This window comes from Bombus affinis, chromosome 16 (assembly GCF_024516045.1).
Source record: "Bombus affinis isolate iyBomAffi1 chromosome 16, iyBomAffi1.2, whole genome shotgun sequence".
In the NCBI taxonomy this organism is placed as follows: Eukaryota; Metazoa; Arthropoda; class Insecta; order Hymenoptera; family Apidae; genus Bombus; species Bombus affinis.
This window is the reverse complement of record NC_066359.1, coordinates 1,905,819-1,932,190: the sequence shown is the minus strand read 5'-3', so window position 1 is coordinate 1,932,190 and position 26,372 is coordinate 1,905,819. Positions and strand designations below refer to the sequence as shown.

The window sequence follows — 26,372 nt, the reverse complement described above, 5'->3', positions numbered from 1 at the left end:
TCTACAAAGAACAGGAAATTTCTTGTAAAAATGCTCATCCATAACTGTGTGGAGAGCTGAAAAACCGAAAGTTGGAAAATGGTACTTTTAACAGTCGTGTTTATTCTGCGCCGCGATTCTACCGAATTTGAATGACCAAAACACCGTATGCTGTTTTTCTATGCAAACTGTTGTAAGTCGCGAGATTTTCTCGATAAACAGTAATACGATATTGCTTTTTGCATCGCGTCGTTGAAGATTGTCGAGGAAGAACCGTCGTTGCTGCCACAGTAGTTAGAAACTAATTTCTGTGTTGCCCAAAAACAGTTAGATTTATGTTTGCTGACTATTCAGGTCAGACGATGTGAAAATTCTGAACTTTGTCCAACAAACTTCGGTTTCTTCGTTTGATAACGGTGCGCCACATTTTTCTGAATTATGTGGCCACGATAAATTCATATATTTGTAATTTATTGTTAATGTTAACGCCGTGTATATGCGGTTAAAAATATTAAATTTCTACATTCAATTAATTATATAATCATACAAAACATAAAACGAAAATTATATAACTTAAAAAGATATATATATTAATTAAGATATAATTATATAATATTATATTATATTAATTTATATATTAAATTAATATTATAAATTAATATATATTATATATTAATAATAATATATATTAATATATATTATTAATTTATATATTAAATATATTAAATTATATTAATTAAGATATAATTATATTAATACCACCCAATGACAAAATCCGCGATCACTTAGTTTCCAACCCAATATTTTAATATAATTATATCTTATATATCTTAATTAATATATATATCTTCTTAAGTTATATAATTTTCATTTTATATTTTATATCATTATATAATTACGTGAATATAGGAATTTAATATTTTGTCATTGGGTGGTATTGACAAAATCCGCAATCACTTAGTTGCCAAATCAATATTAAACATAATATTAAATAATTACAAAGTTAAATTGAAGTTAGAGCTGCTAGGTGAGTGAATTTTTACTGAAAGAGAATAATAGTTTCAGTGGTAGGTGGTTGTATCGTAGGGAATCTGCCAACTAACAAAGAAAAGACGATATTTCTGACAATACCGCTATGTCCTGTACAATAAGGAAGGAAAGTAACAGTTTGGATTGAGAAGTCGAAGAGAAGAGAAGGAAACGCGAATAATATAGAGCGGTAGATGGGAACGAGACAAGCGGAAGCAGGATATAAAATTTAATTAAAGCAGCGAAGAAACTAATAAGAGGAAACAGAGCGACGAGGAGGTAGATACAAGAGATGAAGCAGGATATCTGCATGAAAGACTATAAAGATTAATCCATTGGATGAAAGAGTGAACTACAAAGAAAGAAAGAAAGAAAGAAAGGAGAAAAGTATAGAAAAATGAAACAGCAGAGTGCAATAGGAAAATAGAAAGCGTGGAGGAACCTGCAGAAAGTAAGATTCTTCCTAAACTGTATTTCTCGTACGAAGTAAAATATGACGTGACTCTTCAGTGATAAAAAGTAAGCAAAGATAAAAATATCAAGACGGACGACGATAGAAAAGGAGGAAAATATGAAATCGATAATTTGGCTGAATAGAAATGGAGCGCGCGAGCCAACAAGCATCGTGTCTCTTTTGGGCATCGCGTCACTAAATTCGTCGAAACGACAAATAACACGCTTTTTTAGGTGCGAAGCTCGCACCTTGGAACGAGTAACGCGAGAAAATGTCGAAAACAGATTTGAGAAATTGTCTTGCTATCTGCACTATACATACAGTGGCACACGAAAGTATTCAAACGCTTACACTTACAAATTTCAATTAATAAAATGAGGTATACTAAACTAATTTGTTAAAACAATTTGATATCTATAGTGATTGAAACGTCTCAAGATTACATGAGTAAAATTTGAAAACGATTCAATAATATAGACAGGAGTTATGATACATTTACTAGAAACATTCATGTTAAGTGTCTCACAAAAGTATTCGAATGCTGTAACACTGTTGATAGTTTTCTATCTTCCTTTGCACCGAATGTAAACATCGTTGATAAATGAAAATATTGGTACGTTCCCTTGATGTTAGGATTCGTTTCAGTAACAGTAACGTAAAAATATGCACAATAGTATTTAAAACGAATACCAAAAAGTCTGAAAGAAAAGTGAGAAAGAGAAATAATATTCCGATTACACGAGGACGGCAAATCACATAACGAGATTGCCAGAATTGTGAACAGAAGTAAGAGCACGATACATTATATGATAAAAAAGTGAAAGAATGAGAGAACACTTGGAAACAAAGCTCGATCAGGTCGAGCAAAGAAATTGACTAGAAGAGAGGAAAAGGTTATCATTAGCGAATTAAAAAAAAACCTACTACATCCGCTACTCAACTCGTAAGTATGGTAGCTGATATGTTTCATAAAGAAGTTCACCCGGAATTACGTCGACGAATCTTATGAAACAATGATTTTCATGGCAGATTACCGCGAAACGAGTCATATATGAATGTGGTAAATCATAAAAAAAGATTGACTTCTGCAAAAACCTATATTAATAAAGATAATTCTTTTTGAGACAAAGTCATTTTTTCGGACGAGTCGAAGTTCAACATTTCTGGCTCGGATGGTCAAAATTATTGTAGTATCGTAGATAAAAGGCCTAAAAGATATTAGGTAAACCATAAACAATGTCGCGAGAAAGTCGAGGTGCCGACAGGTCCATCAATGTGTCGTCGGTTCTTCTATCGAATAGTTTCGTGGAAAAGGCCTACGTGACTCTGGCCACGAACGGTTGCGGACACTTGTGTGGTGGGGCTAAGACAAAGGACAAAAGGACGCTAAGGGAGAAAGGCGAATTAACAGTCAGTATTAGTTGAGAAGTTAGGGAGTGCGAATTGCGTTGTCGAGAGTGTTGCTAGCGTTGTCGAGAGAGTGTGGTCTGCGTGAGAGAGAGCGTTTGATCCGTGGTGACGAGAGTTGCAAATTAACTATTTAGTTGTCTTAATTGTAGCACGTTGTTGTATTTAGTTTACGTTAAATAACCATCGTTTCCTGATCAATCAACATCTGTACAATCTGTTTATTGTAAATAAACTAATTGTAGTATAAGATCCTACATTATGTGTGAAGAGAACCAAATACGGAATTGGAAATTCGACATTTACATCAAACAGTGAAACATGGAGGTGGATCGGTCATGTTGTGTGAGTGCATGGCTGCCAGTGGCACCGGAAATTTGACATTTATTGATGAAATACTTGATAAATATAAGTGTATAAATATTTTAAAAAATAATGTTAAAGAAAGTGGCCGTAAATTAGGATTATTGGAAGATTTCTACTTCCAACAAAATAATGATCCTAAGCATACTGCTAGAATTGTGAAAGAATGGATCGTATATAACACGCCGTACATGTTAATTACTTCACAGCAAAGTCCAGACATAAATCCGATTGAAAATTTATAAGCTGAAATAGGAAAAAGATAAAATAAATTCCAGATAATCTAAAAGCAAGTATTGAAAGATGAAATTATAGAAATATGGAATTCCGTTGAGTGTAGTTTTACAAAATCATTGGTTTACAGTATGGAACGTCGATTGAGACACACTATTGCTACTAAAAGTGGTTTAACAAAATATTAATATCAAATAATTTAATAATATATGTCGCCTTCAAATACCTTTGTCAGTCACTTACAATGCGTGTTTCTTACAAATGTATCATAACTCCTATCTACGTTGCTGAATCCTTTTCAAATTTTACTGACATAATCTTTAAGACTTCCATCTTCCTATTCACATTTGCTTGTCTAAGCAAATTACTTCAATGTACATTATTTCGGCCATTCAAATTCGCCGTATCTTTTACATTTCCCGTTTTTTCCTTTTATAGAAAATCCAAAAATACTACAAACAGCAAAGTACTAATAGCGTTATTTCAACGCGAGACTTTAGTATCTTGAACGTAAATCTTCAATGTTCGATCGATCTCACTATCGGCCCGTGGAGGAGCAGCGTTACGTTAACGCAATATTTTATTCACAGCTTCTTTGGAAAGTTGCAGTAGAATTTTTGCACCAGTGAACTTTCGACACTTTGAAGACTATGCTACTATGATTTTAATTAACGCGAAACAAGGTTAACCGATTAGTATTCAAACAGCGTGTGCCATAATTAGCTCGCATAATCAAGATCCTAATGCAAAAGGAATTTCGTAGGAGACTTGGTCGCATGATTTGAATATTCCATCAATTTTAATTAGCAATATGAGACAATGAATTAAATGAATTCTACTTTAGAGTGCCCGGCGAGTTATCCTTGATGACTGTTCAGCAAATCCATTCTACCAGCTCATCTAACGACGGAGCGAAAAACAAGCTTAGAGTCGGTCGTAGAAAATTTCTGCAAAGTGGATTGCCGGGCAAGAATCGATAAAATGCAGGAGAAATGTGCAACAAACGGAATTTAAATATTTACACATTCCAATGAGACGTATGGGGACGAAAACGGTGTGTTTTATCGCGCAGGTATAGTGTTCGCAAAGCGAATGTTTGCATTGTCGAATGTATGGAAATTGTAACACTTTCGTTAATTGACTGGCGATTTCTATGCATTTTTAGATTTTTATCTAACGAAACGGAATCTAAATGGAAAAGTTAAATGGATTTTATTGAATTTCAATATCGTGCGAAATTCGATGAGATGTGTTATTGTTTTAAAAGAGAAATATGATGTTACTTGCTACTGCGTATTTCCATGACGATGATTGATCCATAATCTTTGATGTAAGAGCCGTAATCGCGGTCAGTGTGTGACGAAGGACGTAGAATGACCCGTTTTATGCGCCGAGATGCTAAAAAATTTACGTTACGCCATGTCCCAGAGCAAATTACCGGATACGCGGTGACATTGCACGCTCCAATTGCGGTTATAGATGGTGTGACACACGCCAGATCATTGGCAAATGCCGAGGTTTGTCATCGAACTTCCATTTGCTTATTCGCTACTTTTATCGTCGCGTGTATTGCTATGAATCTAACTTTTGCAAAGTAGGCAAATTTCTGTGAAGATATTTCAGAATAGAATACCATTCTTCGTCTTCTTCGTTGTTTCTCCTCTTCGTTTTCGTCGTTGTATTATGTAACGAGAAATCTATAAAATGACGCTAATTATGTCTTATGTGCATTGTGTAATATATAATGACGCAAAATGCATAAGAATCCGTGGTGTGACGTGGCGATAGTATTTTTTGAAATTGTGTCTTGTTCAGGATAATTCATTAGGACAAGGTATAACAAACTTGGATAACGAGAATGTGGACTTGCTTCGAGTAGATCATGCGGCAGACGGTTAATTGTCCACGTTCGTGGAATAAATGAAATGTAAATTAGAGGAGATGCCACGGTTAGTTTACCCACCAACGTCTGTCGAAGATAAAATAAATAGGATCGCGGCCTGATAAATCGTCGTGCGTGAACTGTGAGCAGATGAATTAATAAAATGGTAAGTCGACGTGGACAAGTCTTCTTTTTGCTTGAGGATTCGATCTATTTTCTCTGAGTATTTTTTCTTCCGTTCTCCTTGTTCTTGATCTATTTTTCTGGAATTTTTTGAATAATTTACGCACTAAAAAATTGTCCCAGCGAAACGAAAGTCTTTAACCTTCCCAAAGTGTCAAACTTACGTTTCCAACAGCTTCCATAGCCTTTTCACAAATTCAAAACTCGTACGAGGAGTCACTTATGGCAAATGGAAATGTAAAAAATTATTGAAAGTAACCAAGGCATTATTAAATTAAATGAAATATAGTAGACTATAGTATTGGACGTTTTTACTATGAATCTTCTTTTACATTTTACTTCGTGTCTTTTGCAACAATGCGTCTTTACACAAACGCGAAACCTAATGTATCAAACGTTGTGGTCTACGTCTTAATAGAACGAAATAGATGGTATACATTCAATAAAATAATATAAAACAAGAAATATTGCGCATTTATCATTCCCTTACGAAATGAAAGAAGCTTTTGGGGCAACCTGATACATATATTTTCAAATTTCCCATAAATGCATAAATAAAAAAAGAAATAGCCTAGTTATCGCTATAGTAATCTATTCCATCGTCTGTCTACTTTGGCACAAGTTTTTTTTTTATACAAGGTTTCCCATTAGCTGCCATCGTTTCACGAGTAACGACATAGGGTAATGTTTACGGGGCTTTCTCTCTAGTTTCCGTATTCACAGGCAGAAACATCTAAATCGGAAACAAAACAGCTAGGGCGGCGCGAGAGTTTACGCCCAGGGCGACTGAGACAGCTCTCGTGACGATGGGAAAAGGCCACACGTCTACTTGTGACGGTCGTCGACCGCTTTGCGGATTTATTTCTCTGTATAAACTTGAACAAACTTTCCTTGAAATTGAGCGCTTCATCCCTTAAGAACTGGGCTTTTGCGTCGAGTATAAATATAAATTTAAATTTGTTAACACTAGAACTACCACACCAGTCAAATTGACTGGTTTTACAATTTTATCTTCAAATTTTTACTTCATGTTATATCTTTTTTCCACAATGATGTAGCGACTTTCGCAAACGATAACTAAAAGAATAATATACTGAATTTTATTTTGTTTTTTTATGTATTCAAACTGAAAATAATTTTGCATCAAGGCTGCTTATACCAATACCAGTGAAAATGACTGGTACTTGTCAAAGTGTAAAAGGGTGCTGCAATTTGTTTATCGAACCCCAATTAACCAGTTTCCTCGTTTTCTACAACTTGCCGCGCGTTTTTCAAATTTTTACTGCGTATCATTCGATATGACGATATCAGTTATCAGGAAAATTCCGGGTCGATAGCTAGATCGCTAGATGCTAACACTAGAAATACCACACTAGTCAAAATGACTGTTTCTACAATTTTATAAACGTGCCAACCCGTTTAGGGATCATGGTCGCAGACGGATTAATAATACCAAAAATATACTACATAACATGGAATTGCTTCTGTAAGAAAGTAATAAATCGATAAATATAAAAATATTCTATTATTAGGTATTTTTTAACGACCAGTCATTTTCATTGGTTTTGGTAGAAATAGCTTCGTATTAACTATCGGTAGTTCTAGTGTTAACATTTTGACTGCCACGTTGGTCATATATGACCGGCCACGGTTTCTCCTGTGGCGCCGCGGTGGTCATCGGTGACCGGAACGTTTTAACTTCTTACAATTGTAAAAATTGAATGAAAATTGACAGTTAGGGCTTTTTGAATATAGCCGAAAAATAGAAGATGCTTTGAAATGAAAAGCGCCCCAGTGAACAATTAAACATTTTTATTAGAACATCAATAAAAAAAAATGAGAAGAAATCTTGCATCTAACGGTGCACTGTGTTAAAATACTTTAAACATAAATGTGGCTCATCAATACAATCTGGACAATAGGTGGTCACCTTTTTCCTCCGATTCTTAGCAATTTTTGATCCTAATTGTTTAACATTTTTTTTATACCACTCTCTGCAAAATTTTCGTGCCAGGTACGCTTGCCCTTCTTTTTTCTGTATTTCCTGTGGCAATCTTTGTCGAATAAGTATATTTGACTGTTCTGGTGAATGGCTCTGTGTAAGGTGCATTGCCAGTGCCATTCTAAAATCTGATACCTTGAACTTTGTTTTTGTTGCTTGTTTAGAGAGTATCATCGCGTTTGAAATTCATGTATTTAACAATAACTCTAAAGCTAATTTTATATACCACTTGAAGGTTCTTCTACGTGGTGTAGAATATGCTATCATTTGATCTGATAAATCTACAGCACATTTTTCTTTCTTGTAATCTACCACTACCATTGTTTTATCATAAACATAATTTTCTTTGCGAACCTCTACCATTTCAGCCGAATGTTTCGTCGAAATCATAAAAATAATCATAGTACTGTTTACTAATATCTTCTACACGTTTCAATAATATATCCTACACGTTTTGTTTACGAATGTTGTCTTACATCATGAATTTATTATTATTTTTCCATTATATGCTTTGAATAATAAAAATACTCCTGTGGTGTCCCGAGGGAAACACGTGATTTCGACGTGGCAGTCAAAGTGTAAAGAAAATTAAAAATACAGTAGGATCTTACATAGTAAACAAAGAGATAAATAAACCGGTTATAGCCAGAAATCGCGACGTTTGTTTAGAGTCGAGTGTCGGTGCCGACGATTCCTCTTCATCTTGTAAAATTCGTCAACGCTGGAAAGTACAGTTGGCGCAAAATAAATATCGTAATAAACTCTTTTCAGAACGAAACGAGCGAAGAAAATGCATTGGAATAGAAAGTTGCGCTGTTCTTTCGTCGAAGTATGCAATTTCGCGACTGACAGAATTTTCCAATCTTGCGAACTTGCTGCAACCCCGAGTCTCTATGGCTTGGAGAGATCGAGCCGCAGTTTCGATACTCTGAAACTTTTACGCCTTCATACGGTCTTTTCTTCGTTATCTTATATTGTTTAAGACAACATTCAGAAATGGTTACCTTTCGTCATTCGCCATTTCTCGAGCCAATAACATCTTTTTATTTACCTGTCGTCTAATTTAACATTTTCAGTGTTTACCAATTGTTTGCTTTCCGTAATGTTCGCAATGGAAAATTTACAGATTCCTAACTTGCCTCAACAACGTTTCCCTAACTTTCGCGTCGAGCACTGTACATTTGCATTTAAAATACGCATTTTTCGATTCTATTATCGTCGATACTTGGGTTTCTCGACATTATCGTACGTAAGGAACCACCTTCTCGACACTACACTATTTATATACAGGGTGTCCTGCGTAATGCAACCTACTGTTTCTCTGTTATTTGCGGCCATGCAAGAGAAAATATTTCGAACTGTACTACAACCGACGATGAAAGAATTCCGGAAATACTTAATTTTCCTCGCGAAACCAGGTTTAGCTTGGGTAACATGAATGGGACCTATACATAGTTATTATAAAAAATTGTTATTGTGTACGAGTGTGTAAATAATAACTGCACTGGTAAATTGGAAATCGGCTTAAACACGAACGATCGAAGATCGCGGGAAGTTACCGGTCGTATGCAACGAGGGGAAAAAGAACGAGCTGGAATCGATTATGGTCCTTTTGAAGGACTCTGAAAAGACCTTAAGAGCAGGAAGATATCGGATCCTTTTTGAAGCCGGTACACAGAAATTCAAGACGGCCTCTCGCAGTTCAATTTCCTCGGTGCTTTGTGAAAAAAATCGTCAGACAAAAATTGTCCTTGTCTCTACGCTTACCCGTATCGGGTGAAATTGTTCATGAAAAAAGAATCTCAGGACACAGATTCCCTCTTTTATAAAGCTATACTCTGTATATTTATTTTAAAACCGCTGAAACGGATCAGGTTGAATTTTACCTTCATCGCTCCTTCTTTTTACTGTTCCTCCAGTTTAAGACTCCTTTTTTCCATTTTGATCCTTGAACGTTTTTGGCTTTTCGATGACACTTCACATTTTGCTGTTATTCGATCGTTAATTCATGAAATCAATAGTATAGTATAGTAGGAAAAGGAAAACCCTGCACTTTTTCTCGCGCTAGCGAGCCAAGCGTGTCGCAAAAATAAACAGCTATCGAAAGTTTTCATTTTTCGTGTTCGACAACTCGTTGTCGAACAAATTTTATTCCACAGTCAGTCACGAACGTTCACGGTGAATGATAGAAATCGTAGAAAAGTGTGGTTATGAAAATAGTCGTGCGACCAGGAACGCTCTCCGAAGTCATAGAAAATCAACAATCTTATGGAGCTATCGAGATATCTGAGGTGTTATTGGGTATAGTGCGTTAAATAATCACTCGGTGTTTAGGTCAACAACATATTTATTAACAAGAGTCTTCTTTTGATCGCGTCGCGTATCGCTCTTGATTTCGCTAGTCAATCTCGCTGCCCGGTTACAACTCAACTTTATCGCTTTTTGGTTCGAACCTAACTGTCGATCGGATTCGATTCTCTTCCTTTAGTCGCCCCTCAATATCCCCACTATCCACGCGTTTATTAGGCGTCCGCAACCGTTGCCATGCACGCTTTCTTCTCGAACATTCGGCGGAAGGACCGTTGGGACATTAATGACTCATTAGGCATTTCGCATTGTTGCCAACTGCTGCCACATATGTATACTTTTGTGTGTTAGACTAGATTAGCCGCGTAGTAGTGACACACGTATGTGAGTATAAGTGTATGGAAGTATATGCGTGTAGAGCGTCTCGAAAAACAGATGAATGCAACTGTTCCGTTAGCAGTGTGGTATAGAAGATGGTGAGACAAAGAGAGTACTGAGGCGCGTGCAAATATATATCGACGAAGACCTGTGAATCATTTATTAAATAAATATAAAACTATTTTAACCCTTTGAGTGCTGTGGGCGCATATAGGTGTCTGGCGAAAGCTATCGGTGTGGACTAAGGACATATATATGCTTGTTCTGTAAGTGCCCAGCATGGACTAAGGACGCATGTATGGGTTTTTCAATTTTTCCGAACACCTACGCAGAAGTAATACTATTACGTTTGTGTGAAATAAATATAAATGCATTCCTTACGGCAGTAAACAAATGCCAATAGTGCCTTGTTATTGTTGAAATAGTTACCACTTGTAAGAAAACTCTACATCTGGTTTTTTTAGTTTTCTCAAGCACTGAATTTTTCACACACAACTAAATTATTAACTTGTGTTATATTTACTAAATTTAGTTTTCTAGTTTATTGTTTTCTAGTTTATTACCCAAATTCTAGTTAACTGTAAATTTCAATGTTTACAATAAATAATTAAAAATAACTAAAAAATAACGCTCTTGAATTATTTAATCTCGCGCAAAAGAATTACTATAACTTATTACGATTTGCGCTTTGAATAGTCAATCGACAGAGTTCAGTCTAACGAAAAAGTATTCCGTCCACAGCGATCGTCAGCGCTAGACGCGCGCCGTCCGTACGGACGGCATAGGCCGCGAGTATCCAGCACTCAAAGGGTTAATATAAATTCTAAGTGTGATCTTAGTGTTCCTTTACTTTCATTTCGGCGATTAAGATCCACGATCCTCAACAAGGGCAATACGGAACCGTCCCGTTTCAGGATCAATTCAATTTTCACGCTCGGTCTCTGCTCGAAACGTTCACTCGTTAGGGGATTCAGGTCAAGTAAAAACAACATTATGCTCAGCGACTGTGGCCGGTGTGCACAAGTGTGCACGTCGAACAGAGGAGTACACGTGTTCAAACAAAGGGCGCCACGCTTTCCGATTGAAGTGAGGTGAATCGAGCGTTAATCGATTAACCATGCTGATAATGACGAGCTTATCGAAACGGCAGAATGGAATCGTGAGACGCAAAAAGTGTACTGTGGCCTACGAAAATCCTAATCACGATAGTCGTATCGATACCGACGAGATTTCCAAAAATTTTGCCTAACGCGTGTAATGTTACTTTTATTCCGGAACAGATGGGACCACGTAAAAAAAAAAATGTTCAAAGATGTTCGAAAGCTATGTGATCCGTCCGAATTGTGAATCTGTAAGTTTCATTCGTTTCTTGTCAGTCTGATATTTTCGAAATTATACGCAGGAGCGTGTCTGCCGAGTTTCGGTTTTTCAGCGAAACTGAAACCTTATTTTTAAAGGAAATACAGCGATCAAAGTACGCGGCGCTGGTTTTTAACTAACTTTAAGCCATCTATCAGCTAACTGATTTATTTCATATTAGGAAAATGCTGCGTCTTCAGACAAGATCGTCGAATTACTTTAGTATCTCATTGGTATCGGATAAGGCGAGTAAGGTAAAACTGTTGAAGTAACTACTTCAAGAAAAACTCTACATCTTTATTTATGTACATCCATGACCTGCAGACTGCTATTACGCGGAAATATTCTAAATAAGGAGCGGTGTACATTATTGTACCGTTGAGTATACATTATGTTTTGGGTTGCAAGGTCTGGGAACAAAGGAACTAATAAACAGATTTCTATTTATATTCCCTGTAGCCTCTAGTCAAAGCTATAAGCTTAACTTTTTTGGTAATGTCCTTTTGCTATAAATATATGAACCTGATCCCTATCGTTGCATTGTTTAGTAACACTGAGAGAGTAAGGATCTGAATCAGCTTACCTTATACATTATACCTTTAATTATTTCAATATACTTTTCTATTACAAATTCATCCACTCGTTCTTCAATCAGTCAACCTCAACCTCAACAGGAACAATGTGTGTTTTAGCGACGTTTTCCTTTGTCAGTATCCAGACAATTGAATTTTATCTACAACATTTTGTCTTCAAGTTGTAGGAAGCAACGAGGAATACTTTGATCGAACATCTTGTGGTACCTTCTTCTTCTTTTTTTTTATAAATCATCTTTGAGCTTTTCTCAAAAATTTGAATTACTTCTAACATGTTCCTTTTCTTTTTTATTCATATAATTTGTACTTTACAATTTGTCCACTTGAACATCTGATAAATTTGTCTAACTTTATTGCTAAATAACATGTGAATATCATCTTTGAGTTTCAGTGAGATGTTTTCTTTTTAGTCTTCTTTTTATATGCGTTTTGCTCGTTTCAGTAGCCAGCAGGTTTGCATCATTTCCTTGTATTTTTTTGCATATCTACCGATACATATTCGTAAACGGAGATTCTGTAATAATCATTGTTGGAATATTCTCGTTAACGATCGCACGTGGCCAAAAATGTGTTAAATCCGATGTCGTCATTAGCCAAAATCCTACCGATCGTTCGTTTGGAAGCTGAACTCGTGGTGTTTGACTTGTAGAGGTCATCGGGCTACAGTTGGCCCGTTTGCCCAAGACTCATCGGCAGACAATGGCTATTTTCGTAACCCCTAGAGGGCAAACGAAGGAAACAGAAGGAAACCGACACTTTCAGGCCAAGTTGGATAATAATGGGAACGAAGTTGGCTCTCGTTTATCTTCAATGGGAGCGGGCAGTTTCGAATTCCTGCTGAATTCACCCTAATCACCCGAGTCTCGGCCACTCGGGTTCTGCAAGAAAAATAATCTTCGCTTGGTCGAGGAAAAACTTACTTATCCTGGCCGGAGTGAAACGTTGATTCAAACGTTGAAATGAAATAAAAAGCAGTCTATTCCTTCACGGTGAAGTAATTAAGCCAGTGTTCTATCGCGAGACCAGTATTTTCCCGTCTCTTACGTATCTCCTTTCCTTTTTATCAGCAAGCTGTGTAACCATTTTCATCGGTGCTTCGGTACAGCATCGTTTAAACGTTGGCAAAGACGCGTGAGAACAGCTTCAGAATGTCAAACGTTTGTCTGTCGCGAACTGACTGAAGACGAGAAAGAATTTTAACGTCTAATAAGGGAAGAATATTTTAATTTATTTAATTCTCCATCAAAATTACTGAGCGTGTCGAATCGAAGCTTTGCCAGCGTCCGGATTCTCAATATCATGGGATTATAAGGTTCTTGCTTTCGTACGATCAAACTCAATAACTCGAAGATAAACGATAATGAGGATTTCTTCAACTTTCTTTCTGTGACGGCGCATGGTTTTCACGACGCGTGAGAAGATTCAACGGAAGTGTAGCGAGTGCTTGCGAATAGCTGAACTTTCGTCAAATTATTCCTGAATTGAGAGGATGAAAAATAGCGGAGTTTCGGTGGAAAAGTCTCCTTCTATGCATAGTCGCGAACTTTCACGAGGACTGGACAGTTGCAGATAGCAACCGGTCTTATCGACGACGTCTTCGGCCGCTACTCGCCGTTTAAACTTTCTTGAAAGTAGCTTTCTTCCTGCTGAATTCTCAGCGCTTCTTCCGTGCTACAGATATACAGGGTGGTACAGATATCTCAGCCAAACGACATCGCCTAAATACAATTTCATTAATATTCCGCACAGTAACACCACTCTCTATCTATTTCTTGCTTATTTACATATCGCGTTGCTTCTTCTACTTCATAGCTTGAGAATACGTAAATTGTTTCTTCCTGTGTGTGTTGGAATTTTCCAGCGATAAAATCTGCACGACACTTCGGCTCGCTCCAAAGTCTTTGTTTCCGCAGCTCTGTGTTTGGTTGCTGTTCGACCTAAGGACTTCGAATCAGTCGACAGACGACCGTTGACTGATTCTCCTGCCACGGAGCTTGAAACGGTGCCGAATGTAACACTTAACACTTTACCGACCGATAGCTAGTTAATCGGTTTTGGCGCTGACGTTTACCGACCGATACCTTATTAATCGGTTTTTTGTCATCGATGCTTACCGACTGATAGCCTGTTAATCGGCTTTTTGTCGCCGACAATCTTTCTCATTATTTGAGCAGTAATTTGTTATTTAGTATTGAGGTACTTTGCTCAGTTGCGTTGCTTTGTTAGTTCCCACAGTTTTATACCAATTTGAAAAACTTACCGTTCGTGATGAACGAGAAGAATGGTATTCGAGAGTCTAAACAGAAACAGAGCCGACGCCAGGGAGAATCTGCGCATGAGCTGCCGATCGGACGTTCGTATACTGTTGAACCGCTAGCGGTCGGTAAAGTGTTAACCATTTTAGTGTCGCTAACAACGACATATTCGCTTCTAAACTTTGGCTAGTCTCGGGTTAAATAAAACATAAAAAATGCAAACGACATATCGTCGTTAGCTACAGTTGCGAAAACGATATCGACAGGAAGTTTGGGCTTATGGTAACAGTTATTTAGGATAATGGTCCTCGATAACTGTTTCAAAAACTATACAGCATCCATGCCATTATAACCGTTTTCAGTGCCTAGCTGATTCGACCACAGCTAAGTAACGCGAAGTGCAGTTTCAAACTACACTTGCACAAAGACAGTTTAACATGGTATTATTGGGTTGGCAACTAAGTGATTGCGGCTTTTGTCAGTACCACCTAATGATAACATCCGCAATCACTTAATTGCCAACCCAATAGTTCTCGTAAAGAGTAGTCCACTGTATAGTTTTGCCTTGTCGCTGGCTTGATACGGACCCCCAATTGAGTTATAACGACGAAATTCGCCGCTGTCAATACTAATCGATGAAAGCGTATGTTCATTTTCGCGATAGCTCTCGAAGAGGAGAATAAAAATCACAGTGCAATTGTTTTTAACGCTCTTTCGCAATCATTTCGATGAAATTTGTACAGGGACGAGCAGCTGACAATTTCAACACCTGTTTGCGTATCAATTGCTCGCATCCGCAGCTCGCGTGGCATCGATCATTTTGCGGCGCGGAGTCACATAAAAAAAACCAGTCAGTTTTTAAATTGAATCGGCAGAAATAGGGAGAAGAAGATGGACGAAAACTGTCCTCTTTCCCACTTTTCGTTCGCCCCTGAATTTCTTCATATATTTATTTGTTTGATATATTTCTTCTTTCTTCTTCCGTAATTTTTATTATTCTACACCTATTTATTTCTTCCTTTATTTTTCTCTGTTAGAATTATTCTATTTCTATATTTTATATCTTCATCATCTCTTCTTCATAATTTCTTTCGCGAATAAAAATTCTCCTCAAAATAATTGAATGAATAAACAATAAATCGTAAAAATAACGAAATGCAACGAGTATCTAATGTTAGGTTCACGTTTCCGCAAGCCTTCGTGCCACTTTTCCCAAATTCATGTCTCTTTCCTGAAGTGAAGAAGAAGAGAAAGAAGAAAACGGGAAACATCGTGAAGATCGTAAAACTAAATATTGATGAAAAAAGGAAATTCCACGTGTAACTATGCGGTGAAAAAGGAAAAGTAAGATGTATAAGTTTCACTGTTATCAACGACTAATTCTGCCACTGATTCCGGCTCAATTTTAATTAATTAACGGTGCGCCGAAAACACGAGGCTGAAAGCTGATAGAGAGAAGCCGAGGCGACGAGGAAATGTTGGAATTCTGCAAACAGGCTTTTCACTTTAAAAATGTGTACACTCACGAGGGAAAATGTTGACGATGTGGAAAACAGAAACATAAGAGCGAGAGAGACAGACAGAGAGGGGGAAGTAAAAACTGTGTGATGGCAAAAGTGGTTGCCGCGCTGCTAATTTAAAGTGAGCGCAGCGGGACGCGCGAAAAATAATTAAAGCGAACCTCCCAAACGACCGATCCCTCGGGATTAACACACGAAAGAAGCGCCGAGTTAATCCTTCGTCAATTTGCTCGTCAAAAGGACGAATTAAAGGATGAAGTTCCAAGACTGATTAGAGAGGAGACAGAGTACGAAACATCCTTCTTTTTTTCCTTTTGTCTTTTTGTTTTAATAGAATAATCTTGATTTGAATATTTGAATTGTGATATAATATGTACTTGCCAAGAGTTTCGAATTGTTATATTCCAATATTTCTTTTCATCTTGACAAAAAGAGGAATTTTAGCGAGACACGATTGTCATCGTATCGGTTCGAACAAAACCGATAACAAATTCTTCTCGTTTTCTTTGGACACGTGAGATATTTTTTTTTTTTTTTTATTATTGTTTAATTTGTACTTTACAATTTATCCAGCTGGACATTTGGTAAATTTTTTTAACTTAATTGCTAAATAACATGTGGATTAAATTAAAATTTTAAAAATTCTACTGGCTCATTGGCAGACGTTGCAACTGAAGCGTGCAGAGTAAAATAATGTAGTATCGTGGACAAAAGGCCTAAGAGATATGGGGTGAATCATAAACAATTTTTTTTTATTTGGTAGAATTTTCACGATCAATTCTCATTGAGAATTATAGGTAAATTAAACCATAAATAATGTCGCGAGAAAGCCCAAGTGTGCCGTCGGTCAATCGAACAGTTTCGTGGAAAAGGCCTACGTGACCCTGGCCACGAGCGGTTGCGGAACACGTGCGTGGTGGGGCTAAGCAAAGGACAAAGGGACGCTAAGGGAGAAAGACGAATTAACAGTCAGTGTCAGTTGAGAAGTCAGGGAGTGCGAATTGTGTTGTCGAGAGAGTGTGGTTCGCGTGAGAGAGAGCGTTGGATCCGTGGTGACGAGTGTTGCAAATTAACTATCTAGTTGTCTTAATTATAATACGTTATTGTGATCAGTTCACGTTAAACAACCATCGTTTCCTGATTAATCAACATCTGTACAATCTGTTTATTGTAAATAAACTAATTGTAGTATAAGATCCTACAATAATGCTATATAAAGCCATATTAAAACCTGTTTGGACCTATGGGATCCAACTATGGGGAACAGCGAGTAATTCCAACATAGAAATTCTTCAACGATTCCAATCAAAAACTAAGATTCTTAATAGATGCACCTTGTTGATATGTTACCAATGAAACAATACATCACGACCTTAAGATACCTACAGTTAAAGAAGAAATTCAGTAATAGATGTAACATAAGAATTAACAACTACCAAAACCTGCTAGTTACTCAATTACTTGACACGACGGATCAGATCCGTAGACTAAAAAGACATTATCTTCCAGATTTTAACATTAGATTCGGCTACAATCAAACATACGATAATCATTTATTATTCACGTTATAGTACTATGCCAGAATAATTGATTTATAATTCTCAATGAGAATTGATTGTAAATTAATTCCAAATAAAAAAGAAAACATGCGAATGGCTACGCCCAGCGGGATACCATCTTCGAGTTTGACTATTTTATTTCTTTAGTGAAGTCAGTGGAGTGTTTTCTTTTTAATCTTCTTTCTATAAGAGTTTTGCTCGCTTTAGTAGCCACCTGGTTTGCGAGAATTGCCGTTCTTGTACTTTTCTGCGTACCTGCCGATTTCTTTTTTGACCGTTGGTATTTTTAAGTCTTTGCGTTTATCTTCGTTTCTGATATTCCGTGAGGCGTTCACTATTGTTCTCAGTATCTTCGATTGTAGCGACTCTAGTTTATTTATGTGGCTCATTACTGCTGTCCCCCATAATGGTATTCCGTACGCCCAAATTGGTTTTATTATCGTTTTGTAGATTTTTAATTTATTTTCTATGCTGAGTTTAGAACTTCGACTAGTTAACCAGTACATTCGTTTTCTTTTTATCCGTATTTTGCTTATAATTGATTTAGTATGTTGCTTCCATGTAAGTTGTGTGTCTAAGTGGAGTCCTGGGTATTTAACTTGCCTTGTTTGTGTTATGTGCATACCATTCAATTGGACATTTAGTGGTTTCCGTTTTCTTAACGTAAATGTAATATGGTTGCATTTACTAGGCTTCTATTTCTTTATCTTGCAGACATTTTTTTATTTTTTCTGATGCGCTCTTGTAGTAATGTGACTACTGTTTCTGGATTAGTGTGCCTGACTAATACAACTGTGTCGTCCGCGAATGTCAGTATTTTGCTGTTAGTAGTTGTTGGTACGTCGGCCGTGAATAGTATGTATAATATTGGTCAACCCATTTGCATCATGGCCCTACTTAAGGAGACATTTGAAGACATCTGCGGCGTTCAACTGATTGGTCCCTATGACCGCGCGCGGTCGGTCGTTGGTGATAATCGCGTAATAATCCGCACTTGGTGATAGAAGACAGTTGCAGATCGCGTAATAATCTGCGCATGGTGATAGAAGACAGTCACAGCGCGCGGATTAATCCGCGCTTGGATGCTAATAGGTTAAGACGCTTCCTTGCGGTGCCCCTACCTTAATGTCTTTTACCTCAGAGTATACATCCTTTATTTTTACTACAAAGGTTCTGTTGCTTAGGTATGATTTGAGTAACTGGTGGATTTGTTCTGGGAAGTGTTTTTTCATTGTTTGTAAGAGACTTTCATGGTTCACTAGATATTTTTTAACGCGGAAAAGATACAATTGGATCGCGGGAAGGACGTGGCACGGTGAAACTCACATGTGATGTTCGTATATATTGTTTGTTGCTATATTTAACTATAAATCCTGATAAACGCTACTGGTTTCTTTATACATCCATTTATACTACTTTTCTCGTACTACGTCTATCTATACTACTTGTTCCCTTATACGCTCCTTTATACTACTTACACTGGATCACGAGAGTATTTGGACACGAGGACCTTGAAAGATAGTCTCACTGAAGATTACTCGTCGATACAATGAACAATTGGCAGTTTAAATACGTTTATGATCTTTGTAAAATCTCTACGTATGATCTTCATAGTAGCATCGAATATTTTGTAGCGTCTGCGTACATTTTCAGGTTCGTTCATCTGGAACTTCAGCATCTCGATCATAACAGTTAAGTCTCGTTCTAGTGGCAATGAAATTTTTCAATGATTCATATAACACGCGTTATATATTCACAAAGAAACTGCCTATAAATATTTAAATACCTTCATGAACCGCTGTATTCGTTCATTCCTAAGACGATACACCATTAAGTATTTATTGCTTTTGTTAGTTCCACGAGTTCACGCCAGTCCAACTATTTTTCTTCTTTTTTTACGACCTACAATTTTTATTTATTTATTTGATTTGTACTTTACAATTTATCCAGCTGGACGTTTGCTAAATTTTTCTAACTTTATTCCTAAATAACGTGTGGATACCATCTTCGAGTTTGTCTGTTTTATTTCTTTAATGAGGTCAATGGAGTGTTTTCTTTTTAGTCTTCTTTTTATTTCATTTCCTTGTATTTTGTTGCTTATCTGCCGATTTCTTCTTTGACATATTTTTAGGTCTTGCGTGTGTCCTATGTTGCGTGTTTTTAACATACCATGGAGCGTTGACTATCGTTCTGAATATTTTCGATTGCAGTTTATGTGATTCATTGCTGCTGCCCCCCATAATGGCATTCTGTGCGTCCAAATTTGCTTTTATTATCGTCTTGTATATTTCTCATTCATTTTCTATGCTGAATTTAAAATTTCGACAAGTATTGTTGTTAGTTTTCTTTCTATCGATATTTTCTCTACAATTAATCTACTATGTTGCTTCCATGTAAGTTGTGTGTTAAGTGACGTCCTAGACAAGTACAGTTATCTAGGCGTGTATTAACACTTTACCGACCGATAATCGATTAATCGGTTTTTATCGTCGACACTTACCGACCAATAACTAATTAATCGGTTTTTTGTCGCCGACAATCTTTCTCATTATTTGAGTAGTAATTTGTTCTTTAGTATTAAGGTACCTTGCTCAGTTGCGTTGCTTTGTAAGCTCCCACAGTTTTATACCAATTTGAAAAACTTACCGTTCGTGATGAACGAAAAGAATGGTATCGGAGAGTCTAAACCGAAACAGAGCCGGCGCCAAGGAGAATCTGCGCCTGAGCTGCCAGTCGGACGTGCGTATAAGCGTTGAACCGCTAGCGGTCGGTAAAGTGTTAAATTGTCCAAGAAGTTTCTTCCTTCGTTCTACAAGGAAATGACAGATGCGCGACATTTCTCGTTTTACATTATTTTCTTCTATCGCTATAAAATGGATGACGCATAATTCAGAAAAGTAATATCAAACGAAAAATGTGGTGTATCTGTTATTTCCTTGTAAAAGAAAAAGAACTTTTCGGACAAGCTACTATTTACTAGCGACAATTTATGCCACGAAGAGAAAGGCAATTCGCAAGGGAAGCTGCAAACACAGGGTACAGGGTAACAAGGTCAAAGCATCTCTTGATGAAGATGCACACCTTTACGGATATTCCCCTGGCCAATTACGAGGGTAGCTCTCCCTCTGCATCTCTTGCAATGAGATAACGTGCTAAGACAGCGAGAGAGAGAGAGGAGGCTGGTGGCGACTGGCTGCGCGATCGATGGTCGGTCAAGGGCCATAAGATAAGAATCCACCGATCGTGTCCACCAGGAACTTGCTCTGAAGAAATGGAAATTTCAAACTCGTTGCTTAGTTTTAGATTTAACTTGAATAGGCGGCTTATCCTTCAGGCGGATTCTCAATTTCGATCGAACGTCATAACTAGATTGAATTCTCGCTCAATTTTATATTTTCATTATGTGCAGTTAACGAAATGGGATGATGAACGCGAACACTTATTTTACCTATTTTTTTTTTTTTTTTTTTTTTTTTTTTTATTTAATTTGTACTTTACAATTTGTCCAGCTGGATATTTGGTAAATTTTTCCAAATTTTACTTATGACATGTTATAACGAACACTTCGTTTTCAATATGTATTTACATGTATACGTAGTAGGTTTGAGAAAGGAAACATGGAAACAGTTGGAAATGTAGAAACATAGAATAATCGACAATGAGAAAGCTCGTTGTACATTATCTGTGATAAGCCAGTAACATCCTGACTAAGATACTGTTCAAATAAAATTGAAAACACTGGGACGTTGTGAACACAAATCGAAAGAATCGACAATTTATATGTATTAAAATTGGAAAAGCTTGCGTTAGTTGCGACAAACTGCGGATATTCCTGCTGGCAAACGACTTGCTTTTTATCCATTGCAAAACCGTTACTCCATAAACTGTGTCGGCATTGTGGAGAAATCATGGACAAAGCAAATCCCTTAAATCATCGCGGTTTTAGAGGAACAGCCGAGAATAACCTCTGTGAAACCAGGACATCGAAACAATGGAGGCTGAAAGCTCGTGGCTCGATAATTCATTAGGCAATCCGGAGGAACGCACGAGAAAAGTGACGGCTTGTTTGGAGGGATGATTGCATCGGCCCTCCCTTGGGTGAAATAAACGATGACAGAGTGGGGGAGGGAGGGAGAGACGATAGAGTGACGACAGAATCGGCTAGCACGCGTTACTGTGGTTTAGCGGTGCATTCGAATCGGAATTGCTGTTAACTAATAAACGAAATCGCCCGGTTCTTCGAGTTAACGATGCTGTTCGGATATTCCCTGTGTTGTCTCGTTTGTTTGTCTTCGTTTGTGCATATTTGCGCTCACTTGCGTCTGCGTGCTACCTTTACTGCGCTACAAATGTTACTTTTGCTAACTATACAGAAATTTTTAGGAAATTTTTTAGGAGATTTTCAGGAAAATCTATATTTTTTAGTAGATTTCAATGAGCTACAAATATGTCACAGAGGACGATTTTTTTTTCCTGTTGCTGTACGTTGCCACTGATCGGTTTTAATTTCCGAGGTATTGGGACGCCCGGAAAGTTCCTTCCGATTTACATTTCCATTCCATGTACATTTATCGAATTATTTAGGTGTCATTTTCTTGCACAATTTTCTCCATTTTTCACGCAACTCGAATGTTCCATCCTTCCAGAACCTATCAGGTTTTTTCGCGAGAAGCTTCTCCGTATCGTCTTTCGTGTCGATCAAATTGCTGAAAAATCGGAACGAACTTGCCGGATGATCCAATATCATACAAAAATAGTTTTCATATCCTGAAATTTGCTTCTGAATTTCGGTTAGTCTCGGATTAGATGATACGTTAAAATGCGACACTCGTACGAAATTTTATGGTGTATTTTTATTCGTTTATTGAGGACATTTCGACCATAATACAGAGAAACGTAGTTATGTGGCTATCACAGTTGAAATAGCGACGAAATAAAAATTCAGCGGTGTAGTCAGCGTAATGCTTTTTATTCGTTCTGCGGTAGGCGGCTGCATTTTTATACCGCGCATCCTAAACCGCTTTTAATTTTGTGTAAATAGAAAAGGCAAATAAACGGGTTATGGGTTGCACTGGAACAGTTTATTTCCAATAAATCTATCGATATATCAAATGTTGCACCGTGTATTATCCGTCTGTTCCTCACGTACATACAAATTAATTAATTAATAGAATCTTAGTTTATAAAACTCTTTGAAACAATTCGCTGGATAGGTTGGATATCTTTAACGTTCCCTAAATGCTAATTTGATGTTTGCAGAAAGCTTGGTGTCGCTTCTTTTTCCAGATCGAAGTACGCGTAAGAAAATCACACGTATAACGAAGTTTCGTTACTTTTAAATCTTCTTGACATATAATGCCGATTTACAGCGATGTTCTTCTTCTTCTTCTTTTTAGGGTAAAATCGAATGTCTGATACTAGCGCGGCAAATTCCAATTTCAAAGAAACGAAGTTTCGTCCGTTTCGAAGAAAATTCGCTACGTTTTACGATACAAAACAATAATTTACAAGGTCAATCGACTTTTGTAGGCTTCGCGTGCTATTTTTAATTTCCGCGCGTATCTGCTATTTGTCGTCCGGATTGCCGTTTGAAGCGGCGTTACAGCGTAATAACAGAGCCGGTTTGTTGAACAAAGCACAGCGGCAATAAAGTGGCGAATGGAATTTTTCGCTCGCCTCGTCTTGCCGGCTGCTTACTCATTTTAATTTTCCCTGGCTTAATTTCGGCCAGCACTCTACCGGCACTTAATTTAATACAACTATCTCACGCAGACTTTTTACCCTGCGCTTCCTTCATTCTCTCAGAGACGGAACAAAGCTTGTTCTCCCGTAGAAATTTTACGTCTCAAACAGGTCAACCGTTAAGTTTCGTGGTTAAAACGTTATTACGTTAGGTGTTCAAATGTTAAAGATATTTTAGAGTTTTGAAGATATAATCAGCTAGATGTAATTATTACGATATAATTGAGCAAATAGTTTAACACTTTGACTGCCACGCAGAAATCACATGTTTCGCTCAGGACGCCATGGGAGTATTTTTATTATTCGAAGCATATAATGGCAAAATAATAATAAATTGATAATGTAAGACAACATTCTTTCCCAATGGACCGTTTATCTTATTAGTGGTCACAGGTGACCATCGTGGCGCCTTGGTAACAGTTGATAGCGACGTATCATAACAAAGCTTCGTTTATTTCAACAAAACCACTCGCTTTCGTTATTTCGTCGTGAGCAAAACGTGTAGAATATATTGTTGAAACGTGTAGAAGATATTAGTAAACAGTATTTGCTCGCTCTATATATAATAATAAGATATGTTCACACATTTAACTTCAATTATATGATTATAAAGCAGTATTTACGATTATTTTTTAAGGTGTGTGGTACGACCGTTCGTGGAGAGACGCGATCGCGAGGAAACGCGTCAGCGAGAGACGTAAATTCTCGTTACGATTCTGATAATCGACGCCGCGAATCAGTCGTTCCCTTGTTTCGATTAGAATAACAAAGGTAGTTCAAATGTTTGTAACACTGAATTAACAGGATTAATATAAATTTGTATATTTAACAATATTTAAAACTATAATGAACACGTCACAAATGGTTTAACAATGATACAATTAGTTTGTTAACTGTAATTCGACCCGATTTTATGATATTTCTCGATGTGACTAAGCGACCTCGATTTTATTCCTCTGAACCTCTCGATGTGTTCGGTTTGAATTCTCATTTGCCACTGACTGCTCCTCGATTTTGTCCTTTGTCTTCTCTGGGAGACGACCTCCACCACGCTCGGGTCTCGCAACCGTTCGCGCCTATGATCACGTATGCCACCTTTTTTGTGTAGATAAAATAACGGTCCGAAGGCGAATCGATGTTTCTAGAACTCGCTGTTTCACGCAACTGTGCGTTTATCGCTACTTTGTGTATACTCGACGGTCATGTAAGACGATCTGTCTGCGATACTGTAGTACCAAGGGAGACGGTTAGGAACACGGGCTATAGTGAGCCTCGGGGCGTAACAATGTGTTTATAGTAATATTCGTAGATTACCTCTCAAAGATATGGATGCAAACACAGTGCACCGTTAGATGCAAGATTTCTTCTCATTTTTTTTTATTAATGTTCTAATAAAAATGTTTAATTGTTCAATGGGGCACTTTTCATTTCAAAGTATTTTCTATTTATCGGTTATATTCGAAATGCCCTAACTGTCAACTTTTATACAATTTTTACAATTTCAAGAAGTTGAAGCGCTCCGGTCACCAATGACTAACGTAGCAGTCAAAGTGTTAACGAATTTCGATAACGTTGTCTGCTATATATAATAATTGCAGCAGCTATAAATAATAATTGCCAGCAATTCCATGTATATTACGCGACCAAATTTCCTACAATAGGCTGAATCACGATTATCACACCTGTTGTCATTGTGGTAAATTGAAATTGGCTAGGGGTTGTGGTCGAGTGGTTGGCTTATTTGTGTTAATGGAGAAGGATGGATGGCGCGGACAATCGAAGAAATTGAGCGGTGGTAGTGGAAAATACAAGTGTCATAAATGCAAACCTATTTCATGGATAATAATTCGCAAGCCTGCGTGTGATTTCTTTCATGAAAAATTTTTACGGAAATATTTTGTAATAAACGTTTGGTCACTAGATCGGTGTACACGAGACGTCGTTTCTTTCGAGTTTGAATTTGTCACGCCAATATCATGGAATCTTTATTTTCTTCTATCGTTAATTTTAATTGTTGAGGTTATTAGATGTATAAAGAGAGAAAACGCGTGGATAAAGTGTAAGGTACAAAATACATATATTTAATTTAATAGAGAAGTGTAATAATAAGTAGGAATACAATTTGAGTTGGTCCAGATCCGCACGCTAGCAGTGTTCTCTTATAACTGAAAACCCCGAAGCCAACGTCGCCTGTCTACTGTTTATGGTCTGCCTTCCTGCTATTCTTCTGTCTATATGCTGTCGATGGCTTCAGCGTTTGAGAAAACTAAAAAGACCAAATGTGGAGTTTTCGTAGAAGTTGTGACCACTTCAACATTAATAATATTTTATAATTATAATATTTAATAATATTTTAATAATAGCCTACCGATGAAACGTTAAAATTCTTCAGAATTTAAAACGATATTCGAGATTCCTTTGAAACGCTATATTCCGAAATCTAAAATCTAAAATACATTTGGAAATACGTTTCTTCGTGTTTTGCGCTCGGTAAGAGAGCAGAATAAAGCTGGCTGAAAGGGGAACGTAGAAAAGTATTTCCATTTATTCCCTTCCGTGGAATCCCATGGCTTAGGGTATTTTCAACTACGAAAGAGACCTCTTTGTCGCGAGTAACGATGCTACACGACGCGATAAACGTTTCACCAACGACTTTTACCAGCTCCCACGCGATCGAATCACCGACAATTCCCCGGCGGATCGGACGCGCTTTCTCTTCGCTGTATTTCCGGTTCCGCTGTTCTGCGCGCGAGCATGCGCGTCTTTCGAGTCCCCTGTAATTTCGTTACCGGGTCTGCAAACAATTTCAACCGCACACCGAATTTCCAGAGAGCCACGATTGCCAATCGAAGTTGCTTGGATGCTGTTTTTTGTGAAGAAGTTGCCACAATTTCCGGCGAATATTTCGAACGTGGCTTGAAAACTTTCTAACACCGACGGTATAATTCGAGGAATTGCAGAGCACGCGGATACGTACGACATTCGACAAATTGTACGAAACACGACGCAAGTGGATTAATACAATTTTAGATGACGTAAAGGGAACAAGGAAATGAACAGAGTAAATTTACAAAAGGAGAGAAGAAGCAACAGTTCGAATAACGCCGTTATTAGCGACTAAGCCGC

At 37.4% G+C, this 26,372-nt stretch overlaps 2 protein-coding genes and 1 long non-coding RNA gene across 7 annotated transcripts in view; 2 read left to right on the top strand and 1 right to left on the bottom strand.

Moving 5' to 3' along the window:
• Positions 1 to 26,372, top strand: part of LOC126925219 (midasin) — a 138,027-nt gene that overhangs the window by 53,168 nt on the left and 58,487 nt on the right. The window lies entirely within an intron of this gene.
• The window catches only part of LOC126925240 (uncharacterized), a 79,444-nt gene that overhangs the window by 42,015 nt on the left and 11,057 nt on the right, over positions 1 to 26,372 (bottom strand). The window lies entirely within an intron of this gene.
• LOC126925287 (uncharacterized) lies at positions 828 to 5,561 on the top strand. Its single transcript, XR_007713863.1, has 2 exons — positions 828 to 4,538; positions 4,632 to 5,561. It is a non-coding gene; the product is annotated as an uncharacterized LOC126925287 (long non-coding RNA).